The following is a 6,160-nucleotide window of genomic DNA, read 5'->3' on the forward strand; positions in this document are numbered from 1 at the left end:
CGATAATATAAGGTATTCCGTATATATTGTAACGACGTTTTTAAATAAAATACACAAGTTACTGTGATGTTGTTAAAGTTAGCTAATGCTCGCGTTACGCGGGTCTAAATACGAGTAATACTCGCAAACGCATTTCTTAGCGTCCGTATTGACATTGACATCTGTTAAACAATAAAGTCCTTTAAGTACTTAAAGAATGTTTATAAGTAAAACCTAATTGCTTTTAATGGTTTTATTATTTAATGGTTGACTCCGGCTCGAATTCGAGTGCCGGTCTGGCGTAAAAATCAGTGAGGAAACCATAGCCTCCCTGATATGTGACGAAAAAACTAAAAAAGAGTTCATTCACCTCTGTAAAAAAATTATAGGAAAAGCAATATATAAAAATAAATACTAAAAACTTGTAAACAAAACTTGTAAAAAATTGTAAACAAATAACATAAAGATAAAATAAAAGCAAAATAAAGTAATGTGATATAGAATATAAGAAAATGTAAAAGTAATGAGAAATGAATGAAAGGCGATACAGAGAGAAAGAGAAAGATAGTGGAATTGTGGAAAGAAAGAAATGAACGACAGATAATATAAAGTATGAAAGAAAAGAAAGAAAATAAAAAAAAGTATGTGAAAAAATAAAATAAATGTAAACAAAAAGTCCCTATCCCACACCAGATAGGGGGTACGAGAAGCTCCAAATAACGGGAGCCATAAAAAAAATGGTCAATGCGTGTTTTGCGAGTGTTATCTATATTACTCTTTGGCAGTTTTGTACGTACACACTGGAAGGCATTTGATTCTTCCAAAAATAGCCACGATGTCCTGTTCTGTGCTGCCCAGCGATAGCCCGCGACCACAACTATATCGTTTGACCACGTAGTGGAGGGTCTACCCACGCCGCGTGTGCCGACTGGTGGTCGCTCCTCGAGAACCTGTCCACTCTGATACATGAAAGAGAAGAATGATAATAATAAAAAATATGAATAAATTACCAGAATTAAAAAGTCCCTGTCCCACACGAGATAGGGGAACGAGAGGTCCCCAACAGCGGGAACCATTCAAAAAAAAAACCTGGCCACTCCAACGGCCACTGGTGACACAGCCTACTGCCACTCTAGACAAGCTATTCTTTGAGATATGTCGACGATCTTTGTTCCTTTGCGTATCTCCTCATTTTTGATTATTCTTATGAGGCCCGTAGTATTACGTCTCGGATTCGTATGTCATCAATAACACACATTGATCACAGGCCTTCGTCTTCAGACATTGCAAGAATAGTTGTATATCGTAAAAGTAATACTTTTTTAATTTACAATAGAAACATTATTATTATTTAAATTAAAAACGAAACAATAATAATAAATGAAAAACGAAACAACAAAACTTATTTAGTCAAAATCGCGAGAAAATATTTTACGTAATTTTCATTTGACACTGTCACACTGTATACACACGTATATATATATAAATGAGAGAAATAGTGGTGTATGGTATAATAAGCTTATGTACATTATGCAATGTGTAAGTATTCGTGCAGTTCATGTTATGAACAGTTGGTTAATACCGAAGAATAAAGATTTATTCATACCTAACGACATTTTCGTCGTGTGTCAAAAGAATATATATAAGATAGAAAATATTTTTTTAGTTTTTTTTTTTCAAAAAAAAAAACACCAACAATACAGATTATAATAAAAAATATCAATAAGTGCTCTAAAATACACATAATTCTTATTCTTTCTTCTTCTACCTGTGGCGTTACAACCGTTTATCACTATTGGCCTCCACGATGCTCTATCATCTCTCTCTGTCCTTACAACATTCCTGACATCATCCTTTTCCTCTGGGAAAATGTGATGAATTAATCAATAAAAATATTTTGATACAAATTATGTAGAATAAATATCGTAAAAGGCGAAGGGAAATGTAGTGATGAGGATTGCGCTTGTTTTATCTGTTTATATAATTCTAAAAGAACAGTAGATAAATTTCTAGAATCATTAGAAGATACTATGGAAAGTTTTATGCTACTCATTTCTAAGTTATTTGAAAGTCTCAAACGTTAAAAATCAAAGCAAACAAATCAAGAATTCATAGAAACCTTTTCGGATCAGTTTTCACAGGCCGATAGAACGTTTATCTAAATTTTCCAGGCCGAAATCTTTTGTTCTCACTTTAAGCCTTTTCTGCGGACATAAATTAATTTACTTTGCTTAATACGCTACTCTAATTCCGAATTAATCCAGCTTATTGTTGGAACTGAATTTATTTAAAGTTATTTAAGCTTCTAGTAAAGTTATATTTCTATACTTTTATTAAAATTACTTTTATTTGATCACTCTTCATATATCCATCTTGACATCTTTCGCACATTCTTCTTTTTTCATCATGTCGTTTTTACGTCGCCGTTTGTTTTTTTAGAAGTTGGCTCCCATTTCTGGGGATTTGTCTTACATTCCCTCGGGGTATACAGAGGCAATTTTGGCTAAATAATTTTAATGCGTTTTTTATTTGCTCACTCTACATATATCCATCTTGACATCTTTTGCACATTCTTCTTTTTTCATGTCCTTTTTACATCGCCTCTTTTTCTTTTCTATTTCTTCCGGACTGCTACATTACAATATTTATTTTGTTATCTATATTTTTACTCGATAGACATCGATTTTGAGCTGTGGTAACCTAGCTGTAAGGTACTGAGATTTGCGATCGTAAGTCGCAGCTTCTATTCCCGGGATATAATCTTATATAATTCACGTTTTGTCCATTTATTATACAGGATTGGCATTTCCTACAAAAATCTCGCCAGAGAATCAGCAGCAGCGTCCTCTGCGTACCATAATACCACACTGCGTTTGCCAAACCGCCTGCCAAGAGTGGGGATTATGTTATTTCCCACCATAGACATCTTTTACGGAGGCCTAAGCGTTCCTATTGGTGTCTTTAGGCTGAGACAAGGACGGACTTCGATTTTAAGAAGACCTGATACTACAACAAAACCCTTCATCAATCATTTCAGCTAATAGTCGCCCACTGCAAGATATGGGTCTTCCGCAAAGTTCTACACGATGACAGGTCTAAAGCTGCCCGCTTACAACGAAATGTCGCGACGTTAACAATGTCGTCGGTCCATCACAAGCTTCAACGAAATATTTTCTTCTTGACAGTGTCAATGTGTTTGAGTAAAACACCTTGCAATTACACTTAGATGAATTACACATTGGAATTGGAAAATTACGTAAAATATTTTCGTGCAATATTTTTTTTTATGGCCCCCGCTTTTGAAGGCCTCTCGTACCCCTAATTAGTTGGGATCAGGTTCTTTGTTTACCAATAAGTTTTTCAGATTTTTCATCTTTATTCTTCACTCACTGTCATACTTCTCAATTTATTTTATTCTTACCTTATTTCATTTTGTTTCATCTTTCATTTTGTTCGTTCATTCCTTCTTGCCTTCATCGCCTTCCGTCCATCATCTTATTACTCTTAGATGGCCAGGTACATTTTTTTTATTATTATTCTTTATTTTATTATTGACATATTCAATTTTTTTATCACAGTTTTCTTTGAGTTGTGCTTTCTTAATACATTACTACACTTTTTTAATTCTATTTTTCTTATTATTAATTGACTAGTTATTTTATGTGCAGTTTGTTAGGCAATATTGATTAAATAAGTTTTGTTGTTTCTTTTTCATTTATTATTATTGTTTCCTTTTAATTTAATTAATAATAATGTTTCTATTGTAAATTTAAAAAAGTATTACTTTTACGATATACAACTATTCTTGCAATGTCTGAAGACGAAGGCCTGTGATGAATGTGTGTTATTGATGACATACGAATCCGAGACGGAATACTACGGGCCTCATAAGAATAATCAAAAATGAGGAGATCCGCAAAAGAACCAAGATCGCCGACATATCTCGAAGAATAGCTTGTCTGAAATGACAGTAGGCAGTGTCACCATAGGCCGTTGGAGTGGACAGGTTCTCGAGGAGCGACCACGAGTCGGCACACGCGGCGTGGGTAGGCCCTCCACCACGTGATCCGACGACATAGTTATGTGCGCAGGTAATCGCTGGGCAGCGCAGGACAGGACATCGTGACGATTTTTTGGAGAATCCAATGCCTTGCAGTGTGTACTAGCAAACGCAGTAGGGAGTATTTTAGGCTAGATCCCGTGATGGGTGATCAAGTGAGTAGGCCAACATCTCTTGCATCATATCCGGATAATATGGGAGCCAGATTATCTGGAATCCCGAGTGAGGATTAAATCATTAGTGCGTTCTTGATGACGTACAGGAAGTGAGCCTTTCAAATCCATCACCTGCTTGAAGAGTCAGGTAGTGTGTTCGCGCGTTACACTCAACTTAAAAAGGAGGTAAAACCTACCGTTAATAGGTCCCTGTCCTCATGAGTACTGTACCCATTGGTACAACCTCACGGTTGGTAACATTGGAGACAGTGTTATTAATAAATTAGGAATAGGCCATAGATGGTATGTTTATACGATACATAATTATTACTTCCTTATTATTTATTTAGATTGCTTATTGCTAAACGTTCCATTTATATTACATTTCTATTTACTGTCTTATTTGTTATAATAACTTATTATTCAATATTTGTTTCAAAATAAGAAACTTATTTTATTATCTATATGTACAATGGTTTCTATAAACATTTTAGTTTGCAAGTAAGAATGATCTGTTTTGTTCGTTAGTGATCATTAAATTTTAGTAACAATTGTCAAGGGAAAGGCGATATAATAAAGTTTACAACTCTGTGTTTCTCACTAAGTTTCTACTTTGTGTGTTGGCACTAATCGGTGTAACATTACTCCTGAGGATGCCCCGTGGAGGGGTGAAACACGTGTTGAGTGATTTAACGGTGGTAGTTGTGTAATTCGCATTGTTTGCCGCGTGCGCATTTATTTTATTGCACGACTACTGCTGCATGGCTGAAGTAGCTATATGTCCTTTTCTTACTTAGGATGGACTTCCGCAAAATAACGCCTGAATCCATTAGATATAATAAAGTTTATTTTAGTGAGAACGGAGATAACAAAAGGTAGTTTAGTTTCGATAAACTATCCATGCTAAACCACTTAGGCATGCCAATTGGACTAAAACTAAGCTTCTTCGACAGCACTGTGTTGTTTTGGTGGCAAATTCTGAATTTGAATCGTTAAAAAACTGTTCATGTTGCAATATTTATTTTCTGTTTATTTTTGTCTCTGCTAAATTTATATTTAGGGTACTTAATTGGTTATGTGTTTCAAATCTTTAAATCAGTTAATGTGTTGTTCATTGCTACATTCTTTCTGGCTTCATAAATAACGTAAGAAAAATGTATATATATTGTAGAATGAATATAAATTTGTATTGAAATGTTTGTATATATATATATATATATATATATATATATATATATGTATATGCATTTGTATTTACGTACACCCTAAACTCCCCTCTCTTTCATCTCTCTAATCTCCATCCATAGGTTGTCTGGTAGAGATCGCATCGAGCAATAATACCGCCTCCTGTACTATATGAATTGCTTCTTTTTTATTCTATTTATTGTATAGGGTATACATAGTGTTAAAAAATAAATAAATAAAAATACAAGCATTTTTGAAATTCGAATCACTAAATTAATTATTATTTAAAAACGGTTTCTGCAAATTTTGTACTGATAGAATTTCTTGGACTGTCATATTAAAATGGAATAAATACATATTTCAGAGTGATCACTTTATACAGGATTATTGGAAATAGGTTGCTTTAAAGGACTTGTCATACTCGGATCCGAGTAGTAAGCACTTCTAATACAGACTCGTCATACTCGGATCCGAGTGGTAGGCACTTCTAATACTGACTTGCCATACTCTGATCCGAGTGGTAGATACTTCTAATACAGTCTCGCCATACTCGGATCCGAGTGGTAGTCACTTCTAATCGACTCGCTATACTCTTTGAATGTAAGTATTACATTGATAACAGTACCAAAAGGCAGGTTATAGTTTTGCTTATCGATTTAAATATCCTTGTTTATTCGTAATAACATAAATGTGGTGGCATTAAAGTTGTATTTATCTGTACGAGTCATTTTACTTTACCTTTTTCGTTTGATATTAAAATGCAATTTAAAAAAAAACTATT

The sequence above is a fragment of the Battus philenor genome, unplaced genomic scaffold, assembly GCF_028537555.1.
Source record: "Battus philenor isolate CCGP_79_NKW_IND1 unplaced genomic scaffold, ilBatPhil1.0.hap1 SCAF_24, whole genome shotgun sequence".
In the NCBI taxonomy this organism is placed as follows: domain Eukaryota; kingdom Metazoa; phylum Arthropoda; class Insecta; order Lepidoptera; family Papilionidae; genus Battus; species Battus philenor.